General features: G+C 51.1%; 1 protein-coding gene across 5 annotated transcripts in view; it reads right to left on the reverse strand.

Moving 5' to 3' along the window:
* The window catches only part of DNAJC4 (DnaJ heat shock protein family (Hsp40) member C4), an 80,548-nt gene extending 66,672 nt beyond the window's left edge, over window positions 1-13,876 (reverse strand). For 4 of the 5 annotated variants that reach the window (XM_045022774.1, XM_045022773.1, XM_045022771.1 and 1 more), the window contains exons 1-2: window positions 13,740-13,876; window positions 11,321-11,449 (exon numbers count right to left, since the gene is read on the reverse strand). The gene's annotated coding sequence lies outside the window, so the exon portion shown is untranslated. Of the gene's footprint in view, window positions 1-9,223; window positions 9,351-11,320; window positions 11,450-13,739 lie in introns of those variants that run through there. The other variant, XM_045022772.1, reaches the window with a different exon arrangement.
* Window positions 13,877-23,932: the final 10,056 nt, after the last annotated feature.

Consider the following 23,932-nt stretch of genomic DNA (forward strand, 5'->3'; position numbering starts at 1 on the left):
AAAGAAAGGAGGGATGAGGCTTTTTGATCTATGTCTGGACAGTGCCTAGTGCAATGAGGTGCCGGCCCATGGCACAACCGCAATACGCATAACAACAACAATGAGGACAATTACAATTACCTGGCATTCCCTTCAGGTTCTGTCTACCTATTCACATGGGCATCGTATCTGGGCATCTCATAGTCACTCAGAACTCCCCCTGGCCTGTGAAATAGGAAAGCACCATTCTCCCTATCTTACACATGGGAAAACCGAGACAAGAGAGAAGGGGAGTGACTTGCCCCAGGTCATGGGGAGTCTGTGGTAAAACCAGGAATCGAACCCAGATCTCGTGAATCCCAGTCCAGTGCCTTAGCTACAAAAGCACTGCCCTTCACAGGTGCAGAGTTAGGTGAGAACCCCGGTGTCCTAAGTGCCATTTCACTTCAAAAAGCCATCCTTCCTTTAGAAATGCTTACAACACCAATGTCTTTGAGGGTGGCAGGAGCATTATCTAAGTGCTTTACATAGGAAATCAGGGTCATTATTCCATTTTACAGATGGGGAAACTGAGGCACAGAGGAGGGATATGATTTGCCCAAGTTCAAATGAGGAGTCAGTGGCAGACCTCCTAATCTCAGCCCACAAAACCATCCTTCCCACCCTCACGTTTCAGGCATAAACTGACTTCTAGCTGACAAGGGTTAGGCAGGAATTTTCTGTGGGGTGGGGGAATTACTCCCAACTTCTTGCATCTTCCTCTGAAGCTTACAGTACTGGCTACTGCAGAGGACAGGATACTGGGCAAGACGAACCCCTGGTCTGATCTGCTGTGGCTATTCCTATCATCCTAGCACAGGGATAGCACTGCTGCCAAAGGTAACCAAGACTGGTGACAACACATGTGGTTTGACACTACATTCACAAGGTTAATTCGCCAGCTCTTTGGACAGAGTGTGCCACAGCACCAGGAACTTTCATATGCTGTAGCGGTCACATTTTTAAGATGTCACTGTTAAGGCACTGGATCTAATCTAGGAGGGGTTTGGACCTGGATTCAACCCACCTCGAATAGTCCTTAGCCCTTCTCTAGTAATGCTTTTCATCAGCAGATCTCAAAGCCCTTTACAGAGGAAAGCAGTATCATATCCCCATTTTACAGGTGGGGAAACTGAGACACAGAGCAGGGCTGTGACTTGTCCAAGTACACCCAGCAGGCCAGTGGCAGAGAAGGAACAGAACCAGTCTCCTAAGACCCAATCTTTAAATAAATTAAATAAATCTTTAGCTACTAGGCAACACTGCTTCCCAAGAATAGACATGTATTAGACATTTTTCACCAATGTGGGACATGAATCAGAGATTTGGACAACAATAAGTGTCTCAAACAAGGTCAAACTGCAAGTCAAGGAGAGAGCTGGGGAAAGAACTGTTCTAATCACTGCAGCCAGAAAGAGAACACAGGAGTCCTGGCTCCCAGAGTCCCTTCTCTAGATAATACTCCACCCCCAGAGACAAGAAGAGGAACCCCCAAGTCCTGGCTCCCACAGCCCCGTCCATAACATCAAGATATTGCTTTCTATCAGAACCAGGAACGGAACTGGCTCCCAGACCCTTGCTTTAATCACTAGGCAATACTTCCTCTCAGGGTCAGAAACAGAATCCAGGAGTCCTAGCTCAAGATGCTGCTTAAGAGCAGTGGCGTCATTCCTGTACAAGATAAAAAGCACACCGTCGCGGCCCCCTGCCTCAGCAGCGCATTGCATGGTATGGTAGCTGCAGGAGTGGCACATGCTTAGATGAGGCTTTGCTGTCAGACAAAACACTGCATAATTTTTGCAGAGGACACAGCTGGCACTTAGGCAAGCTAGTGGCCAATCCATTCCATTCATCAAAGCCTCTGCAAAGCAGGTGGAACGCTAACAAAAAGACCACTGCTCTCTGCCCACGGCAGGGACACAGACACTTGTATAACCCACTGGTCGGTGGGTGGGCATGAGTCTGTTACAACGTCAGCTACAGAGCCTTGGCTCTTCGGCTCAAGTTGTAGTAGCTCATACTTTGAACTCTGGAGGCTCCCAGTTCAGTGCGTGTGTAACCAGGAGGGTGGAAGTTATGCTTGCAGGGGACAGGAGCACAGGCTAACCCCTTTGTTGCAAGGTTGGGTAAAGTGCTTCTTTACATCTTCATCCAGGTGCCTGTACAGCTGGCTCCTCAGTTTGGGACCAGAATTCCCAATAAATGAGGGCGGTGGGGGGAATAAAAGATTAATAGTTTTTAAGTCCAGAAGGGACCATTAGATCATCCAGTCTGACCACCAGATAATTTCATCCAGTTAAGAACATAAGAACGGCCATACTGGGTCACACCAAAGGTCCATCTAGCCCAGTATCCTGTCTACCGACAGTGGCCAATGCCAGGTGCCCCAGAGGGAGTGAACCTAACAGGCAATGATCAAGTGATCTCTCTCCTGCCATCCATCTCCACCCTCTGACAAATAGAGGCTAGGGACACCATTCCTTACCCATCCTGGCTAATAGCCATTAATGGACTTAACCTCCGTGAATTTATCCAGTTCTCTTTTAAACTCTGTTATAGTCCTAGCCTTCACAACCTCCTCAGGTAAGGAGTTCCACAAGTTGACTGTGCGCTGTGTGAAGAAGAACTTCCTTTTATTTGTTTTAAACCTGCTGCCTATTAATTTCATTTGGTGACCCCTAGTTCTTGTATTATGGGAACAAGTAAATAACTTTTCCTTATCCACTTTCTCCACATCACTCATGATTTTATAGACCTCTATCATAGCCCCCTTAGTCTCCTCTTTTCCAAGATGAAAAGTCCTAGCCTCTTTAATCTCTCCTCCTATGGGACCTTCTCCAAACCCCTAATCATTTTAGTTGCCCTTCTCTGAACCTTTTCTAATACCAGTATATCTTTTTTGAGATGAGGCGACCACATCTGTACACAGTATTCAAGATGTGGGCATACCATTGATTTATATAATGGCAATAATATATTCTCTGTCTTATTCTCTATCCCCTTTTTAATGATTCCTAACATCCTGTTTGCTTTTTTGACCACCTCTGCACACTGCATGGATATCTTTAGAGAACTATCCACACTGACTCCGAGATCTTTTTCCTGATTTGCTGTAGCTAAATTAGCCCCCATCATATTGTCTGTATAGTTGGGGTTATTTTTTCCAATGTGCATTACTTTACATTTATCCACATTATATTTCATTTGCCATTTTGTTGCCCAATCACTTAGTTTTGTGAGATCAGTTACCCCTGTACTGAGCCCAATAACTTGGGTTTGATTAAAGCATCTTCCCGACATCCACCACTCCACCACTTCCCTTGGGAGTTTGTTCCAATGGTTAATCACTGGCACTGTGTCTTATTTCTAATTGGAATGTGTCTGGTTTTAACTTTCAGCCATTGGTTCTTGTTCTGCCTTTCTCTGCTAGGTTACAGAGCCCGTTTGTACCCCAGATTTTCTCCCTATGAAGGTACTAAGGGCTTAGCTACACAGGGAAATTTCCCAGCATAGTTACAGAGGAATAATTATTTCACTATAGTAGTTATGCCAATAAAACTCTTCCATGTGGACACTTTATTCTAGAATAAGAGGGATTTTATTCCAGAATAAACTGTCCTCACAGGGAGTTCTGTCTAGTGCTCTGTAGAGCTACCACGGTCAATTTACCCAGGTAAACAAGTCCTCAGTGACTTTCAATGTGACTTTGGCTCCTAAGTCACTTTTGAAAATGGGACTTAGGCATTTTTGAAAACTGCATCCCTACGCTAAACCAAAATACACCTCTTTTAAACCAAAAATAAAAGGGACAATGTGGATATTTGCTATGGTTTAACATAATATCTTAAATATAATCAGAGCAATTTTCTCATTTAGATATGCTCTTGATATGTGTGTGTACCGTATCTAGCACAATGGGGTCCAGACCAAAGTCAGGGACTCCTGATCTACACATTGATTTTGTACCAATATCACTGTTGGTTAAGGCAGTGATTTCTTTACTGATATAGTGATACCGGTCCAACCCCTAGGGTGGACGCAGTTATACTGGGATAAAAGTCCCTTATACCAGTATAGCTTATTCCCCTTCGCTTAAGGAAATCAGCACAAATATAGGTCCAGCCACGCTAGGGGGCTTGGATTGCTTTAGCTACACGGGTGCAGCTTTTGCATACAGACAAGGCCTTATGCAACCCAATGGGGCTGTGATCTCAGCTGGGGACCCAACGCACTACTGTAGTAGCAGTAAAAAATAATATTACAATGCTGGTTTGTGAGTACAGAGCTGATTTTGAAACTCTGGCCCCTTTCAGCCAGAACACCCTCACAAGACTCAATCCAGCTATGAATTCACTGTTCAAACCATTTTTTAACCAGCAGACAAAGCAGTGGGGAAACACAAGTCCATTTGTTTTCTCAGTAATCTTGTAGTATACAAAGCGCTCTATCAAACCATTCCTTGCCTGGACCTCGCTAGTTGCATCCCAGAGAGAATGGCCACAGTTGAGCAGAAAGCAGGAATTTAGAACAGAAGGGGCTGAGGCAGCAAAAATTCACACCAAAAAGCAACATGAATGGAAAGCTGCTAAAAGCAAGCAGCACTGAAATAGCTCCAGGGACTGGAGATCAGGGCACAGAATTGTGTAGCATATAGTATCAAGGGACCATAATTTTGTATTTACCACATGATGAAAATGTAGGTACTCTGGTGGTTAAACCAGGGGGGCTGTGAGCCAGGACTCCTGGGTTCTGTTCCCAGTTCTGGGAATAAAGTTCTGGGCAAGGGGTCTAGGAGTTAGGACTCTTGGCTTCTATTCCCAGCTGAGGGGGGAATGTGCTCTAGAGTTAACACAGGAGGGTAACTGTGCATCAGGACTCCTGGTTCTCATTACTCCTGGGAGAATTCTGCATCAAAATTAAAAATTCTGCATCAAAAAAATAAAAATTTGGTGCACAATATTTTAAATTTCTGCAAATTTTTTTTGTGAAAATAACAGTACATAATCATGCCAATTTCAATTATTTGGAAATTTATTTAAAAATACCTGTCAGCAAGTATGTCTGTAACATTACAAACAACCACAAAAATTCCCCCAGGAGTAGAGAGTTAAAGAAACCCTTATGACAGCCCAGTTCCTGTTTCTCTGCACCCCCACCCCGAGCCCAGCTGGGGAAGCCAGACACCTACAACCCTTCCCCCCAGAGCCCAGCCGCAGGCCCCCACAACCAATACACCTGAACCCCCTCCCTCCCAAAGCCCAGCCACAGACCCTCTTGCCCAGATACCCACACCGCCTCCCCCCAGAGACCAGCCACAGGGCCCCCACTTACCCAGATACCCACACCCCCTCCCCGAGAGCCCAGCCACGGGGCCTGACCTAGCCCAGACACCCCCCACCCCAAAGCCCAGGCATCCAGAGGGAGAAACAGCCCGATGCTCAGCCCCAGGCTTGTGTGGAGTTTCCTGCACACCACCGCAGTCTCCTTCCCTTAGGGCGTGCAGGGAACTGGAGCTGCTGGGAACTCTCTAGCTCCCCCATCCTCTCCCCGCAGTGTCTTCTATGAGCAAGCTGGGCTCTGCCAGGTCCAGAAGCCCCTACTGGCGGCCAGCAGTACTACACCCCATTTCTGTGGGGAAATTCTACGCACACAACATTAATTTCTGCAAAATTCTGCATTGCATAGTGGTGCAGAATTCCCCCAGGAGTAAGTAACTGTATCTGGCTTTGGGCAATTCACTACACCAATCTGAGCTTCAGTGTATTTTTATCATCGTCTTGCAGATGGATGCTGACCTATCTGATAGGAGACTTTCAAGTGGGTTTGTAAAAGCAGCAAAGAATCCTGTGGCACCTTATAGACTAACAGACGTTTTGGAGCGTCTGTTAGTCTGTAAGGTGCCACAGGATTCTTTGCTGCTTTTACAGATCCAGACTAACACGGCTACCCCTCTGATACTTAAGTGGGTTTAACATTTGTAAATTGCTTTGAGAATGTGCAATGAAATCTGAACATTATTTGATATTATTCTGTTACATTTTCATTCATGTTATACTGGTGCTTGCTGGACTCGTACTAAAAGGATAAAGACTTGTTAAATAGTTAAAAGACGCATTCCAAGGATCATCGACACAAGGAAAAAAGGTGTTTTCTCACCTCATGTTAGGATGTTACTTTGTGTTAACTAATGAAGAAAAGGCAGTCTGTAATTTTCATGTGAGTCAGAAGGACAGGGAAAACCCTGAGCTCCCCCATAGTTCTTACCTTGACCCGCTAAGACATGTTCCCAGATTCACAGATTATAAAGCCAGAAGGGATCATTGTGACCATCTAGTCCAGGGGTGGGCAAACTTTTTAGCCTGAGGGCCACATCAGGGTTCCAGAACTGTATGGAGGGCCAGGTAGGGAAGGCTGTGGCTCCCCAAGCAGCCTGGCCCCCTCCCCCTGTCTGTCCCCTCCCACTTCCCACTCTGCTCAGAACCCCGCACCCATGCAACCCTTCCTGCTCCTTGTCCCCTGACCGCCCCCCGCCCCGGACCCTACCCTCTATCCAACCTCCCCTGCTCCCTGTCTCCTGACTCCTATCCACACCCCCAACCCCTGACAGGCCCCTTGGAACTCCCATGCCTATCCAACCCCCCCCGTTCTCCGTCCCCTGACCGCCTCCCCGAACCTCTGCCCCATCCAACCGCCCCCTGCTCCCTGTCCCCTGACAGCCCCCCAGAACCCCCTGCCCCTTATCCAACCCCCCCTGCTCCCCGTCCCCTTACCATGCCACTCAGAGTAGAATGTCTGACAGCTGTGCTGCCCACCTGAAGCCAGCCATGCCGCCATACTGCCTGGCAGGCGCTAGCAGCCGTGCTGCCCAGAGTGCTAGCAATACAGTGAGCTGAGGCTGTGGGAGAGGGGGGACAGCGGGGGACGGGACGGGGGGGACTAGCCTCCCCGGCTGGGAGCTCAAGGGCCAGGCAGGATGGTCCCATGGGCTGGATGTGGCCCACGGGCAATAGTTTGCCCACCTCTGATCTAATTCAACCTCCTATATAACAGGCCATAGCACTGAACTAATTCCTGGTTGAACTAAGACAGATCTGTTAAAAAAAATAAAAAATCCAATTGTCATTCTAAAATTGCCAGCGATGGAGAATCAATCCACAATCAATCAACAGTTGATTACCTCACTGGAAAAATTTGTATCTCATTTCCAGTCTGAATTTGTCTAGCTTCAAATTCCAGCCATTGGATCTTGTTAGATCTTTGTCTGCTTGACTGCAGAGGCCTTTCGTTAATACTACATATTGTCTTCAGCGTGGATCAAAACTCAGAATTTCCATTCTATGGGAAACTCCAACATTTCCAAATTTATTTTTATCCCGTATCAGAGCAAAATCAAAATAGACCATGAAATGAAAATTCCAAAATACTTCCTTTTGTTAACATCAGAACGACATTTCAGTGTGGCCGTTACGATTTTATCAGTTTTTATACATTCTGTTCTATTACCTGTATTACCATCGTGCCTAGGAGCCTTAGTCACAGACCAGAACCCTGTTATGCTAAGTGCTGGGCTGACACACAATAAATTATAATATAACGAAAGAAGAAACCAAACATTTCAACCTCATCAAAACGAAATGACAATTTCAAAATTAAATAATAAAACAATTAATTTCAGAAAAGAAATACTGAGAAAGCGGATACGTCAAATTTTTGAGCAGCTTTGTCGTATTTTCCCTGGTGTTAGTTACCACCTGCTGGCTAACACATAGTAAGAACACACCTTTTCTCCTAGTGAAGGATAGGCCACACTAAGGCCAATCATATGTACTGGCATAAACCAACCTCGCAGACTAAACTTTCCATGGCCTATTTCATAAAGGAGGGGCAGAGCATTTACACAGCTGGCCTGCACACAGCAGGGATCCACTCTGAGCACCCTTATTACCAAAACCAGGGGCGTGCAGTCAGTGGCGGCTCCAGGCACCAGTGCTCCAACCGCGTGCCTAGGGCGGCAAGCCGCGGGGGGGCGCCCTGACGGTCCCTGCGAGGGCAGCAGTCAGGCAGCCTTTGGTGGCTTGCATGCGGGAGGTCTGCCAGTCCCGCGGATTCAGCAGCAATTCAGCAGCGGGTATGCCGAATCCATGGGACCAGGGACCTCCCGCAGGCAAGCCACCGAAGGCTGCCTAACTGCCGTGCTTGGGGCAGCAAAAAAGATAGCGCCACCCCTGCGTGCAGTGGAAGAGCTAGGGCGGCCCTTGGATGGAAATACCAGCACGACTCAGGGACGCACCTGGTAGATCACTTGCTCTGTTGGAGCATGCCCGCAGCTACTTGCATAAGGGCCTCCTCTGTGTACACTCTCTCTGTCATCGGGATTTTATGCCTCACGATGCCCATTGCACCAGTGGAATGTCAGGGTTGGAAGCTGAGTAAGTGGGACCAGTGTAAACTCCATTTTGCAGCAGTGCAGTGCATTGGGGGTTTGCATGCACTTAGCTACATCAATCCAAACATGTCCACTTTAGACAGGCTGTTTGCCAGCATGGAGATCTCTTTGCTACATCCTATACCTGGGGTCGCCTACTGGCTGCACTGGCACTCAGCAAAAAGCCATCATTCCAGTGCCATAGCAACTGCCAATCCTCCTGCTAATGAGAGAGGGGCCCTTCCCTCCAGCCCTTGCCACCTTACCCAGCCTCAGAAATCTCACATTTATTACTGCAAGTTCCAGAGATCAGGAACACACAATCACTGAACCCAGGCTGCAGAGAACATTGTGTCGCCCGGAGACATGAGTTCCCCAGCAGCTGAATCCCATTGCTTTTCGAGCAGCCCTCAGCAGGGTGAGTGGAAAACACAACACCCAGTGGTACAGCCAAACTGCACACGGCCTGCTGGGATATAGCTACAACATAGATACATAGATTTTAAAGCCACGAGAAACTTTAGGTCAACTAGACCTGGTCTATGCTTAGAAGTTTTGCTGGCGTAGCTATACAGCTGAGCCAGCGAAAACCCTGGGGATGCAGTTTTTGCTATAATAGATTATTTCACTTGGGGAACTGGTATAAACTATACTGGCAAAAGGACTTTTTTTCCACTATAAACTGCTTCTACATGGGGGGTTGCCAGTACAGCTAAACCAGCAAGACAAGGCCCTACTTTGACCTCCTATACAGCAGAGGCCAGAGAATTCCATTGTTACCCTTTTGTATTGAGTCCAATCACTTGTGTTTGACTAAAGCATCTTCCAGAAAGACATCGAATCTGGAGTTCAAATGGAGAATCCACTACTTTTCTTGGGAGTTTGTTCCAAGGGTTAACCACCCTCCCTGTTAAAAAAAAATTGAGCTTTATTTCTAATGTGGATGTGTCTGGCTTTAACTTCTAGCCATTAGGTCTTGCTCTGTTTCTCTTTCCTAAAGGGCCCTTTAGTACCCTAGATCAGGGGTCCCCAACCTTTTTGGGTCCAGGGACCGGTTTCGTTTGCCGGACCCTCCGCAGGCGTGCCTGCGGGAGGTCCAGCTGAGCCGCGGGAGCAGCGGACCTCCCGCAGGCACGACTGCGGAGGGAGCGCTCGTCCCGCGGCTCAGCTGGACCTCCCGCAGGCATGCCTGCGGAAGCTCCACTGGGTCGGTTCGCGGCCCAGTTTCTAAGAGGCCGCGGACCGGTACCGGGCCGCGGACCGGGGGTTGGGGACCCCTGCCCTAGATTATCTCCCCATGAAGGTACTTACATACTATAATCAAGTCACCTCACTATCTTCTTTCTGAAAAACACATTGAGCTCTTTAAGTTGCTCTCTGTCAGGCAATTTTTCCCTGCCCTCAAATAATTTTTGTGCCTCTTCTCTGCACATTCTCTGGTTTCTCCCTTTTAAAATGTGGAGGCCAGAACTGGACACAGTATGGGTCTCACCAATGCCATATTCAGAGGTAAAATCACTTCCCTGCTTCTACTCACTATTTCCCGGTTTGTACAACATGCTGAAAGATGCTGGGCTCCTACTTATGGCTCAGGGAGCTGAGAGTGCTCAGTTCTTCACAGGCTTCGGTATTTAATGCCCAGTTGCTCTATGGTTTATGTTTCCTTTCTCCACCTTCCTTTCCAGTCGAGTTTTAGGCAAGCCACAACTAGGATATTTTCTGTATCAGTGCCCACTAGCAAAAGAAACCTCCCTCGAGGGCGATTTATTTCAACTATGAAAAGAGCAGTGCTTTAACGGCTTCCACATGAGGAGAGCCACTGTCAAAAGAAATAATATTCTCTACTTGTTTCACTCACAAATATTAACACCTTTAAGCCGTGATATTTTTCTGAGGGCCCCTAAAAATACCTCAAAACTAATGCTTAAAGGAAAAAACTCCCACCATGGCATAGTTCTATTAATGGGCTTGGGCTGCCCCTTGGCTCAGAAATGCCCTCAAAATCCCAGTCACTAAAGACCAGCTCATCAGCTGGTGTAAATTGGTGCAGGTCCATTGAAGCCAGCAGATTATAGGTGATGAAACAAGAAACTCTGATATGAGATGGCTCCAGCCCCAGGTGCATTGCTTTTAACCAGAGGTTCTCAAACTGTGGTCCATGGACCATCAGTGGTCCACGAGCTCCATTTAAGTGGTCCGTGGATAGTTTCCTCTAAGGTGCACACCTGGGCAGCTGCACACAAGAGAATGAAGGGCAACCCACCTAATTAGTGGAGTCGTGCAGGCGTGTCTCCACTAATTAGGTGCCTGGACCCTGGAGAAGATGCACATGTAAGATGAGGAGGTGGTGGCCCGGGGGGATGTGAGAAGAGGGGGTGGGGGGAATTTGGGATGTGGTGGCCAGAGCAAGAGGCAACTTTCCCCAGCTCCAGGGCTATGGCTGCCAGGGAGAGACCCCCTCCTTCCCAGTCCCAGCTTGGGGGCTGCCAGGGGGAGGAAGAGAGGGCACATCCATCGCATTAGAAAGGTAAGACTACTGATATTAAAATATGAGTTGTGTGCTTTTATTTGTAGAACAAAAACCATTAATTATTAAGGGTTTTTTTATAGCGTGCTTTTATCCAAAGCGCTTTACAATAGTTAGCTAACGGTACAAACAACATTTGGAAAGTGGTCCACCGAGATCCTCAGTAATTTTCAAGTGGGCTTCAAAAAAAAGGTTTGAGAACCACTGCTCTGTACAGAATAGCTGATAATCCTAATAAACCCTAGCTCTTCTATAGACCTTTCTTCTGTAGAGCTCAAAATGCTTTACAAAAGGTCAGTATCATTCTCACAGATGGGGAAACTGAGGCATAGAGAAGTAAAGAGACTTACCCAAGGTGACCCAGCAGGCCAGTGGCAGAGCTGGGAACAGAACGCTGGTATCCCGAGCCCCAGTCCAGTGCTCTGGCCACTAGATCACACTGCTCTCGTGGAATTCCTCACACCAAGGCCTTGTCTGGACTAGAATAAAAGGGACGGCATTAGGAAGTGTTAGCTCACATGTTGGAAGCGTCTAATCTAGCTCCCAATTTTACCACGTAGGTCCCCTGGGGGGATATTGAAATCTGCATCTTTAGGCACCTATATCTTTTTTAAAATCTGAGTCTTAGCCCTTCAGTCTGGACCAACAAAATCAGCATCAGTCAATTACCCTTGGACATAGTCCTGGAAGGCAACTGTGGGGTCACTAAGTCCAGTCCCAGATACTTCAGGCAACACCTTCATATAATCCTGGGCATAAATGTACCAAATTCCATGCTCTAACTGGGTTGTTTGCCCCCCGCTGCTCCTATGGGGAGGTTGCTCCAGAAGTCCCTCCTCTGATGGGCAGAAACCCTCTTCTCATTTCCAGCTAAAATTTATTCCTGACCAGTTTATGACAATTGGTTCTTCTGCTAACACTGTCCTTTAGCTTCAATAGCTCTTCTCCCACCCTGGGATCCCCTCCCAAATGGATGTATTAATAGAGAGCAACCAGATCCCCTCTCAGGCTTCATCTGGCCAGGTTAAACAAGCCCAATTCTTTCAGTCTCCTCTCATAAAATTGGCTCTCCATTCCCCTCAGCAGCCTAGAAGCCCTTCTCTGCATGCTGCACAACCAAAACTACTTTGGCCAAATGACAAACTCTGCTCCACACCTAGATTTAACTTAACATTCCCTGAGTTTAAGGCCCAAATTCAGTATGTTTTTTTTTTTTTTTTTAAGTTTTACAAAACACAGTAAGAAATGTCTTTGTGACATTAAAAAAAACACAACACAATCAAATAAAAATAGATTTGGGTAAATATGCACACACACACCCCCAATCAGCCTCCCATCCATATGAACAAAGAATGCTGTTCACGTGGCTTTGATCCTGATTCAGGTCACAATACAAATCATTTATAAGAGGGAAAACTGTTAAAGGAAAGATTTCAATCATTTAAACATTGGATGGTCTAGTGGTTAAATAATAATCCCTAGCTCTTATCTAGCACTTTTCAACACTTTCTCAAAGCACTTTAAAGGCCAGCATCATTATCCCCTTTTTACAAATGGGGAAACTGAGGCACAGAGAGAGGAAGTGACTTGTCCAATGTCACCCAAGATTGAAGCACTGAACTGGGACCCAGGAGATCTGGGCTCAGCTCCTGGCTCTGCCATTGAACTCCCTGTGTGGGCAAGTATCAGAGGGGTAGCCGTGTTAGTCTGGTTCTGTAGAAGCAGCAAAGAATCCTGTGGCACCTTATAGACTAACAGACGTTTTGCAGCATGAGCTTTCGTGGGTGAATACCCACTTCTTCGGATGCAAGCAGATACTGTGTGGGCAAGTAATTCAGTCTCTTTGGGCCTTAGTTTCCCTGTCTATAAAAGAGGGGATGATCTTTCCTGTCTGTTTAGACTGTAAGCACTTTGGGCGCAGGGATTGTATTTCCCCGTGTGTCTGTGCAACACTTAGCACAAGGGGTGGGGGGGCTTGCTCTTGGTCAGGGTCTGTGCAGCACCACAATGGGGACCCCAGTCTCAATCAGGTCTGTGCAGTGCCTGGTACAATGGGGGGCCCAATCTCTGTCCAGCACAGCCGTCCAGCACTCAGCACAATGTGTTGGGCCGGGGCCTCTAGGAACTATTGTAATACACATATTAATAAATAGAAGGGAATTAAAGATCAAATCTCAAAGGTGGCTGGATATTTTGGTGCCTGACTCGAGATGCCCAGAGGTGCTGAGCATCCACAGCTCCCCTGGACTTCTAGGTGCTGATTAGAGCCCAAACCCCAGGTGTGTCCAGCTACCCCCTCCCCCAAGTTGAAAGGGCCTTTTCCATTAAATCACTTTGGGTTTCACCAGCCAGTTGGGAACAGGGATAAATCACAGCGTGTGAGCCGACAGCTCTGCCCACCCCGGAAGGGCCCTGCCCTGCCGGAGAAAGGGCTCTGGGGGTGGGGGTACACTCACAAGTGGGGGGACATAATGCAGTAGGGGGAGGGGGAATTGGTGACAGTAGGGGGGCGGGTACGGGGGCAAGAGGTGGGGGGGAGCAGGTGCCACGGGGGGATGAAGTTGCTGCAGGGGGGGCAGTTATGGGGGGAGTTACTACAGGGGGCGGGGGCACTGGTGTGGGGGTCACATGCTGCGGGTGGGCAACAGTGGAGGCTGCAAGGGATAAAAGGGGCGAACGGGGGGGCGGGCTGGTGGGGAAGGGGACGCCCAGGGGAGGGGGCAAAGGAGCCCGCACGGGGAGGACGGGACGGTTGCCATTGAGACTCACTCTGGGCCCCAGCCGCCATTTTCCGGCCTCCTCCCGCAGCAGCGGCAGCTGCCCGGCCCCGCCCCGCCCGTCGGGGAGCGGGGGGAGGGGCGACGGCCGGGCCCCGCCCCCAGCCCCGGCTATTGGGCGCCGTAGCGGAGGCGGGGTGGCAGAGCCGGGGGCCGCTCCGCGCCGCAGCCCGGCACTAGGCCGGGACACTGGGCCTCGGCGGGACGGGCAAGAGGCCAGGCCCGTGCCTCGCTCTGGGAGCCAGGACGCCTGGGTTCTGTCCCCAGCCCACCGCTGACTTGCTGCCCATTGTAAGGCAGCAGGAGCGTGTAAACCCGAGATCGGGCTCTTCTGATGCCTGCCCGCCTGCCTAGCCCCCAAACAGATCTTCAGGACCCACTATGAGGAGGTGGGAGCTGGAACACAGACTTCAGCTCCCTGCCTGCGCTAACACATACAGTCCCCATGATCCCAGTGCTGCCCTCGCACGTCTCTGGCCTGCTGAAACCCTCCAACGCTCTCCCCTCAGCTGCTGCAACCGCTTCCACCTCGCCACCTTCATTCAGGATCCCCAGCACGGAACAGACACTAATGGCAACAGCTGTTAAATCAACCTCTGTTTCCCTACCAGGCCCCCTTCCCTGCATGGCTGCTCCCCTCCACTATTAGGGTTCACTGGGCAGCTGAGCACCTCTTTGTTCCCCTGCGCTGCCCTGGCCTCAATGATGGTGCATCAGCTGGAAGCAGCAATGGGCAGATGCCAGGGAATTCAGCTGCCTGCCTCTATGGGTAGAGTGTAATGTAGCATTGCTCCCTTCTGACCCCCACAGTTAGCCAAAATTCAGGGTAATGTCAGTTAGGATTGAAGCTAGGCAACATTTTTGGTCTCCATGGCTAGTGCGACTTTGCTCACAGTCTTAAGCCTCTTTCAGGTAGCACTTAGCCCAAAAAGTTCTCTCTCTCTCTCACACACACACACACACACATAGGCGGCAGGTTTGTATAATTTTTGGTGGGGCCCAAAATGGTGGTGCCCCCCCGCTCCCGCCCTGTAAGCCGATATAAAATGAAGCTACAACGCGTCAGCGCCACAAGATTACAAGGGTCAATTAAAAGTGGAAAGTCAGAAGCAGCACTTGCCTACTTCAATATACGGTATTATATTTTGTTGCATCTGTTGTGATGAAGTGGGAATGTTCTTAATATTTTCTCTGAATACTGTGTGGGTGCCTCAGTTTCCCCTGCAAGATGCCAACTGAAGGTGTTGGGGACAAAGAGATCAGGTGGCCTCCTTGTCCAGAAGAGACACAGAGGCCAGAGGAGGGAGTGTCAGTTTGGAGCTGGCTGGGGAAATTGGGAGAGACCCAGAACTTGGTTCTGGGCTCCCCACCCCCCAAGATGGACCTGACAGAGGGGTTCTGTTTTCTGTACCAACAAGCTCTGTTTAAACTGTGTTCCCGTCATCTAATAAACCTTCTGTTTTACTGTCTGGCTGAGAGTCACATCTGACTGCAGAGTTGGGGTGCAGCGACCTCTGGTTGCCCCAGGACCAGCCTGGGCAGACTCACTTTGGAAAGTGCATGACGTGGAAGGGCATGCTGAATGCTCCGAGGTCAGACCCAGGAAGGTGTAAGCTTCTTGCCCTGGAGACAGTATGCTCCGAGAGAGGAGGCTCCCCCAGAGTCCTGACTGGCTTTGTATGGAGATGTTCCAAAGCATCACAGCATCCCCTTCCACACCGTGCACTTCCCAGAAGTCCGCACAGGCACTGACACTCCCTCCTCCGGCCTTTGTCTCTTTTCCAGGCATTAGGAGGCCACCTGATCTCTCTGTTCTCCAACACCTTCAGTTGGCACCTTGCAGGGGAAACTGATTTGGGAGAAATGAAGTAAAAGCTGCCCAAACCGAGCTTGAGCACTCCTGAATTTTGAGGTGTTCAAATCTGGAAGGCAGGTGCTGGGGGTGGGAGAGGGCTGTGGGCTCCATGGGGGAGCATGGCAGCAACTGTCTGGAGCTGCATGGAGCCAGATACGCTGGTCTGAGTGGCACAGTAAGCGGTTTGGGGGTTGGAGAAGAGGTAGGGAGTTCCGGGGGGCAGTCAAGGGACAAGGAGCAGGGGGAGTTGGATGGGGCAGAGGTTCGAAGGGGCAGTCAGGGGACAGGCAGCAATTGGATAGGCATGGGAGTCTAAGAGGTTTATCAGGGGACAGGTAGGGGGTGCGGTCCTGCGGGGGGGAAGTTGGGTGGGGTCTCAGGAGGGGGCAGTTGGGGACAAGGAGAAGGGAGGCTTAGATAGGGGCTGAGGTCCCAAGGGGCAGTTAGGGGCAGGGGTCTCGGGAGGGGGTAATTGGGGAACAAGGACCAGTGGGGCTTAGATAGGGGGTGGAGGTTCTGGGGGGCAGTTGGGGCAGGGGTCTGGGGAGGGGGCAATCAGCGGACAGAGGCTGGGATTCAAAGGGCTCTGGGCTGCTGGCAGCCGCGGGGATCCCAGAGCCCTTTGAATCCCAGCCCCGGCTGGGAGTCAGAGGACTCTGGGCTGCCTGCAACCGCAGGGAGCCCAGAGCCTTTTAAATCCCAGCCGGGGCGGGAATCAGAGGGCTCTGGGCTGCCCGCTGCGGCGGGGAGCCCAGAACCCTTTAAATCTCAGCCGCTGCTGGGATTTAAAGGGCTCTGGGCTGCCTGCAACCGCGGGGAGCCCGCAGCCCTTAAAAACTCAGCCGCGGCAGGGATTTAAAGGGCTCTGGGCTGCCTGCAACCGGGGGGAGCTGAGACCCTTTTAAATCCCAGCCGCAGCCGGGAATCAGAGGGCTCTGCGCTGCCCGCTGCGGCGGGGAGCCCAGAGCCCTTTAAATCTCAGCCGCGGCTGGGATTTAAAGGGCTCTGGGCTGCCTGCACCCGCGGGGAGCACAGAGCTTTTAAAATCCCAGCCGCGGCCGGGAATCAGAGGGCTCTGGGCTCCCCGCCGCAGCAGGCAGCCCAGAGCCCTCTGATTCCCGGCCGCGGCGGGGCTGTAAATGGCTCTGGGCTGCCCGCTGCGGCGGGGAGCCCAGAGCCCTCTGATTCCCGGCCGCGGCTCGGATTTAAAAGGCTCTGGGCTCCCCGCGGTTGCAGGCAGCCCAGAGCCCTTTAAATCCCAGCCGCGGCCGGGAATCAGAGGGCTCTGGGCTGCCTGCTGCAGCGGGAAGCCCAGAGCCCTCTGATTCCCGGCCGCGGCTGGGATTTAAAAGGCTCTGGGCGGCCCGCCGCAGCAGACAGCCCAGAGCCCTCTGATTCCCGGCCGCGGCTGGGATTTAATGGGCTCTGGGCTCCCCGCCGCAGCGGGAAGCCCAGAGCCCTTTAAATCCCAGCCGCGGCTGAGAGTTAAAAGGCTCTGCGCTCCCCGCGGTTGCAGGCAGCCCAGAGCCCTTTAAATCCCAGCCGCGGCTGGGATTTAAAAGGCTCTGCGCTCCCCGCGGTTGCAGGCAGCCCAGAGCCCTTTAAATCCCAGCCGCGGCTGGGATTTAAAAGGCTCTGCGCTCCCCGCGGTTGCAGGCAGCCCCGAGCCCTTTAAATCCCCGCGGCGGCCGGGAATCAGAGGGCTCTGGGCTGTCTGCTGCGGCGGGCAGCCCAGAGCCTTTTAAATCCCAGCCGCCGCCGGGAATCAGAGGGCTCTGGGCTGCCTGCAACCGCGGGGAGCCCAGAGCCTTTTAAATCTCAGCCGCTGCTGGGATTTAAAGGGCTCTGGGCTGCCTGCAACCGCGGGGAGCCCAGAGCCTTTTAAATCCCAGCCGCAGCCGGGAATCAGAGGGCTCTGGGCTTCCCGCTGCAGCAGGCAGCCCAGAGCCCTCTGATTCCCAGCCGCGGCTGGGATTTAAAGGGCTCTGGGCAGCCCTGGCGGCGGCGGCAGCGGCGGGGGGGCGCTCCAAGCAGGGGAGAAAAAACATTGGTGGGGCAGAGCCCCTGCTTGGGATTTATTCATGGGGCTAAAGCCCCAGAGCCCCATATAAGTCGGCGCACACACACACACACACACACACACACACACACACACACACACACACACACACACACACACACACACACACACACACACACACCTACCTACCTACCTACCTACCTACCTACCTACCTACCTACCTACCTACCTACCTACCTACCTACCTACCTACCTACCTACCTACCTACCTACCTACCTACCTACCTACCTACCTACCTACCTACCTACCTACCTACCTACCTTTCTGATCCTTCTCGGCTTCTGTCTCTCGTGCACACCTCTGATAAAATGATACCCATCAAACACCTCTGCCCACCACATGCACTTTGTTTTGGGCAGTGTGACATATGCCTGTGGTTGGGGTGGAGGCCCCTATTGTTTCATAGAGTTTTAAGGACAGAAGGGCCCATCAGTCCTCCTGTACAGCACAGGCCACTTAGTTTTGCTCACTTACCCCTATATTGATCCCAATGACTTTAGTTTGACCAAAGCATTTCAGTCCTCAAGAAACTAAACTGTTATGTGCTGCAGGCAAAGAACAGGAGAAGCCAGACTGCCACTCATGCCCGAGGCTGCCAGCTTTTTTGCCACCCTAGGCGTCAGAAGGTCCTGCCCCCGAAATGCCACCCCCGCCTGAGGCGGCAGAAGGTCCCGCCCCCGAAATGCCACCCCCGACAGAGGCGGCAGAAGGTCCAGCCGCCGCGGTCGCCCCCCCCCCCAAATGTTAGTGCCCTAGGCGACTGCCTACGTCGCCTAATGGGTTGCACCTGCCCTGCCGAGGCCCTGTGACAGTAGGGATTGATGAGGTCAGACAGATGACTCCCACTGGTGACCCATGCTGCAGAGGAAGGTGAAAAAACACAAAGGTCCCTGCCAATCTGACTTGAGGGAAATTTCTCCCTGACCCTAAATCTGATGATCAGTTGGATCCCGAGCAAGCAGCTAGACAGAGGATTCACTGGATTCTGAACCACCTTGGAGCTTGGCCTACCCTCTCTGGTGTCCAGTCTCCAATCCCTGATGCTTCAGAGGAATGCAAAAAAAGCCAAACCAACCTAGAACAAACCAGGCCAATTGTGCATGGGGGTAAAATTCCTTCCTCACTCATGTCAGCCACCTGAAAAGGAGTGTAATTGTTTTTACATGTGTCCCAAATGAAGGGCAGTGTTTACACCCACTGGTTTGAACAATCTTTCACCTCACCCATAACAGTCAAAAACATGGGAATTGCCAGACTGGATCAGAGTCATGGCCCATTTGAGCCCAATGTCCTGTCTCTGACAGAGACCAGAACCCAATGATTCAGAGGAAGGTGTGAGAATCCCACAGTGGGCAGATATGGAGTAATCTGCCCTCATGAAGGTTTGATCCAACCCCTAACAGAGACTGGCTTAAACCTTGACACACGCATGTTTATGTCCCTTCCAATCCTCTTGTAAAGCTGTTCACTACAAGAACTCTGTAGGTTGTGGTGAGCCTTGCAAATGTCCCATTGCTCTTTAAAGTTCCTAGCTTCAATTTAAAACTAAACATCTTTATTACTGCTTGAGTGATTGTTGCAGCTAGAGGCCTCAGCTGAGACCATGGTCTTGTGGGTGCTGCACAGACCCTGACCGAGATCAAGCCCTTTTTGTCGTGGATGTGGCACAAAACCTGACTGAGATCAGGGCCCTCATTGTGCCAGGTGCTTCATAGACCTAGGCCAACATTAGTGCCTTATTCTGCTGGGCACTGCACAGACACATGGTGAGAATCTGTTCATGCCCCAAAGAGTTTACAGTCTATATTGCCCAAAGGATGGATTATGATCCCATTTGGCAGATGAGGAAATGGAGGCACAGAGAGACTGAAGGGCTAGACCCAAAAAGGGACATATGCATTGCTATGCTGAGTGTTGCAATGCCTAACTCTTAGGTGCCCTGCTGCCTAGTGGCATCCTGAGACTTGAGTTGGGTATCCATGCACTATATGGGGAGAGTTAAGCGCTGAGGACAGGAATTCTCAGAAGCCAGCAAGATGAGCAGTGACCCACTTAAGTTATCCTGGAGTGAAGTGCGCAGGAAAGTGGGGGGAGCTTAGGGACCAGATTCACAAAGATGCTTAGGCACCTAACTCCCACTGAGCTGGGCCTCCACGTACCTCCCTCTGCTTGCATCCGAAGAAGTGGGTATTCACCCACGAAAGCTCATGCTGCAAAACGTCTGTTAGTCTATAAGGTGCCACAGGATTCTTTGCTGCTCCCTCTGCTTGGGATTCTCAGCTATGAATCCTCTTCTGGAGGCAGGTCCCTAAGCCAGGATATTCCTTTCTTGTATAAAAGCACAGAAACTCCATCATACCGAATAGCTCAGTGGTTAGGCTACTCCCCTGGGATGAGGCAGGTCTGGGTTCCTGCTCCAAGAAATATTTAATTATTTATTCAAAGTGAAACAGCTTTAACAGAAGAGAATGGTGGAGAGAGACCCATCTGAGAGGACCCTAGAGCTAGGCTTGGCAGAGTACGATTTTTGCATGTGTATATATATACATCTGCTGCTGCCTAATTCCTATATAAGTTTGACAGATAATATCCATGTTTATTTGTAAGCTTTTTTTAAATCAATGTAAGTGTTCACAGTTGCAGGAAATTATGGGTGGAGATCAGACAATGGGGGGGTGTTAGACAATAATTAATTAATGACAATAATGTTGGGTTTCAAAAAGTTAAAGCTTTATAACCGTTAAAACACCAATTGTCAAAATCACATGTCCAAATATACCAAGTAAATATATTTACATCAAACTCTGCTAAGTTCTCAAGCCACATTTCTCTTACTTTGCCTGTCTGCACATTGCAGTTATCAATATAAATAGGTTTGTCAGTTTGTGTGTGTAGGTGAAATTGATGTCTGGCCATATTTGCTGATCACAATCTTGCCCTTCCAAGTCTACCTGTTGCCCAGTGGTCAGGGCGATCTGCTGGGTTGTGGAAGACCGAGCTGAAGCCGAGTGTCACACATCCCAGGCGTGTGCACTGACCACTGAGCTACTGGCTATTTTACACACACACTACCTGATAGGTGTGCTCTGAGCACGCCTGCTGGATGGGACCCTGCTATGGGGAATGTCTAGTAAAGTTTGAGAGAGTTGAAGAGTGACCAAGGCTGAGCAGCTCAGTAGCTGTGGGGTGACATAAGGACTATGCCTATGGAGTTAGGTGGCAGCTGAGTGGGGGCTTTTGGAAAGTTAGTGGCACTTAATTGTTGAACTTAGGTACCTACAGAGGCAGACACCTGAGTCCCTTTGTGGATCTTGACCAAAATGATTTCTCCAGGGTCACATAGGTAGTTTGTGGCAGAGATGGATATTGAGCCCAAATGTCCTGTACCCCAATGCAGCACCTTAACCACACCACAGTCATTCCTCTCCTTTGCATTTGAAGTGGCCACATAGATAACTGATTTAATGGATGTAAAGGGCCTGCTCTGAGTTCCCAAGGGACCTGCCATGCCCAGCATGTGCCCATTCAATGGCTGACATGAGGCAAAATGCCCAGGCAAAGCAGCTCAAAGCCAGCACAGGGACTCCAAGGGGGGAGGCAGTAGCTAAGCAGATCTGGGGCTCTGTGTCAGCTTCAATGGTGTAGTGGGAACGAGACCAGGAGGGGGGGCACAAGACTGTTGGCAACAATCCCCCTTTTGTCAGCATGGCTGCGATGACCTCATTCTGTTCCGGGGGACAATGCCCCCCGTGTTCCCTGGCCAGGGGCTCCCCGACAATGAGCCCAGTCAGGGCTGGCAAGCGGAAGTGATGCTGTGGGAGCCCGGTTGCCAGGGGAGCGGGGCAGCTATGCCCCATGGAGTGGGGGAAACAGGGAGAGCTGGCCCCCCACAATGTGACAGGGATGTTAATAAATGCAGAGGGGAGAGGGCTGGGGTTTCTTGCCATCTGGGAGCTTTTAAGCTCTCATGGTCCATCCCCCCTAGCCATTAATACACACCTGGAGGGAGAGTTAGTCCTGGAGGGGAACCACTTGCCCAGAGTTGCTGGCAAAGCCAGGAGTAGAACCTAGGAGTCCAGGGGAGGGGGTGTTTAGGTCTCATGGTTGTGTGGCCCGACCCCCAAAGGAAGTGGAGGGAGTAGGTAGAATAGACGATGGACTCAGATGGGGCAGTGCTCCCCCTTCCTCACCCCAGGATGGACATTTGGGGCAGGGTTTCACAGCCCTTGTCACTGTGCCCCCATGGCAACGATGTGGCAGAACTATGCCCAGAGTGCAGGATGACTCAAAGGGCCCCTTCCAACCACAAACCCCACTCCTCTCTCAGAGTGGGGATAAAATCCAGTGGTCCAGACTCCCATCCTCCCTGCTCTAGCTCACTGGACCACAGTCCAGGATACAACCTAGGAGTCCAAGCTCCCACTATCCCACCGCTGACCATAAGATACTTTTCTCTCCTAGGAGCTGGGTCATCAAGACTCCTGGTTCTCTCACCAGCTCTGGGAGGGGAGTGGGGTCTAGTGGTTAAAGCAGGATGTCTGGGAAACAGAACTCCTGGGTTCTCTCACCAGCTGTGGGAGGAGAGATGTGAGTGTGCGCATGCGTGTGCGCATGCAGGTCCCCTTCTCAGGTTTGCAATGGTTCCATTCATTAGAGATCTGCCCCAGAAAAGCCGTGTCTAATCTGATTTGTAATTGGTACTAATTAGCATTAATCACAGTGGGAAACACAGACCGGGGACCTTGGCTGGGGATGGGGGATAGAATGGAGCTGCTAATGAGTGGAATAGAGTTGGAGAAGTTTGGCAAGTCCTGACTTCCCCCACCTCCTCTCCCAGACCTGGGGATAGATTCCAGGCACCCTGACTCTCAACTCCCCTGTTCTAACCCACTAGACCCCACCCCCCTCCCACAGTTCAGTCACATCAGCAGTGCTCCATTGGCATGACAAGCATTGCCAAACATGAATGATAAACTCACATGCCTCTGATTTCTGCCAGGGGGTGGGTACAACCCTGCCTGCAAGGGGGAGGGTCACACACTGCATATTTTGGCTCCATGCCCATGTCACTCCTGCCCGTTGGAATCCCCTGGTGACTGAAATGTGTCTCGTAAAGTGGTGTGGGAGGAGCTGTCTGGGAGCTCGAGCCATCTAGCCAGATGCTGGAGACATAGGGTGGAATGGGCAGGGAGCTTGAACCACCCAGCTGGGCACTAGAGCCATCAGGCAACACAGCTGGCAGGGGTCTAGAGCCACCCAGCTGGATACCGGAACCATGGTGCAGTACAGTGGCAGGGGGCCAGAGCCACCTGGCCAGATACCGGAGCCACAGGGTGGCACAGCCAGCAGGGGGCTAAAGCCACTGTCACAGAGTTTGGGGGAGAGAAGGCCCTGCACCCCCGGTTTCCTGCGATTCACCATGACTCTCAGCCAGCCAGTAAAACAGGTTTATTTAGACAACAGGAACACAGTCCAAAACAGGTCTTGCAGGTACAGACAACAGGACCCCCTCAGTCAGGTCCATCTTGGGGGGTCAGGGAGGCCAGAGACCTATCTGGGCTCCCCTCCATTTCCCCAGCCAGCTCCAAACTGAAAACTCTCCAGACCCTCCTCTGCCTTTTTCTCTTTCTTGGGCCAGGAGGTCACCTGATCTCTTTGTTCTCCAACACCTTCAGTTGGCACCTTTGCAGAGGAGGGGCCCAGGCCATCAGTTGCCAGGAGACCAGGTGTCGGCCATTCCCTGTGCAGACAGCATCACACTGGCCCCGAGGGCTCTGCAACAATCACACACGCCTAGATGCTCAAGAAATGCATAGGGAAAACTGAGGCACCCACACAGCACTCAGAGAAAACATTAAGAACATTCCCACTTTGTCACAGCCACCCAGCTGGATACTGGAGCCACAGGGCGACATAGCCGGCAGGGACCTAGCACCACCCAGCCAGATACCGGAGCCACAGAGTGGCACAACCGGCAGGGGGCTAGCACCACCCAGGTGGATACTGCAGCCACGAGGCAGCACAGCTGGCAGGGAGCTAGAGCCGCCCAGCCGGATACTGGAGCCACGGGGCGGCACAGCTGGCAGGGAGCTAGAGCCGCCCAGCCGGATACTGGAGCCACGGGGCGGCACAGCCGGCAGGGGGCTAGCACCACCCAGGCGGATACCAGAGCCACAGAGCAGCACAGCTGGCAGGGACCGGCACCACCTAGGTGGATACTGGAGGCACAGGGCAGCACAGCCGGCAGAG

This window comes from Mauremys mutica, chromosome 7 (genome assembly GCF_020497125.1).
Source record: "Mauremys mutica isolate MM-2020 ecotype Southern chromosome 7, ASM2049712v1, whole genome shotgun sequence".
NCBI lineage: Eukaryota > Metazoa > Chordata > Testudines > Geoemydidae > Mauremys > Mauremys mutica.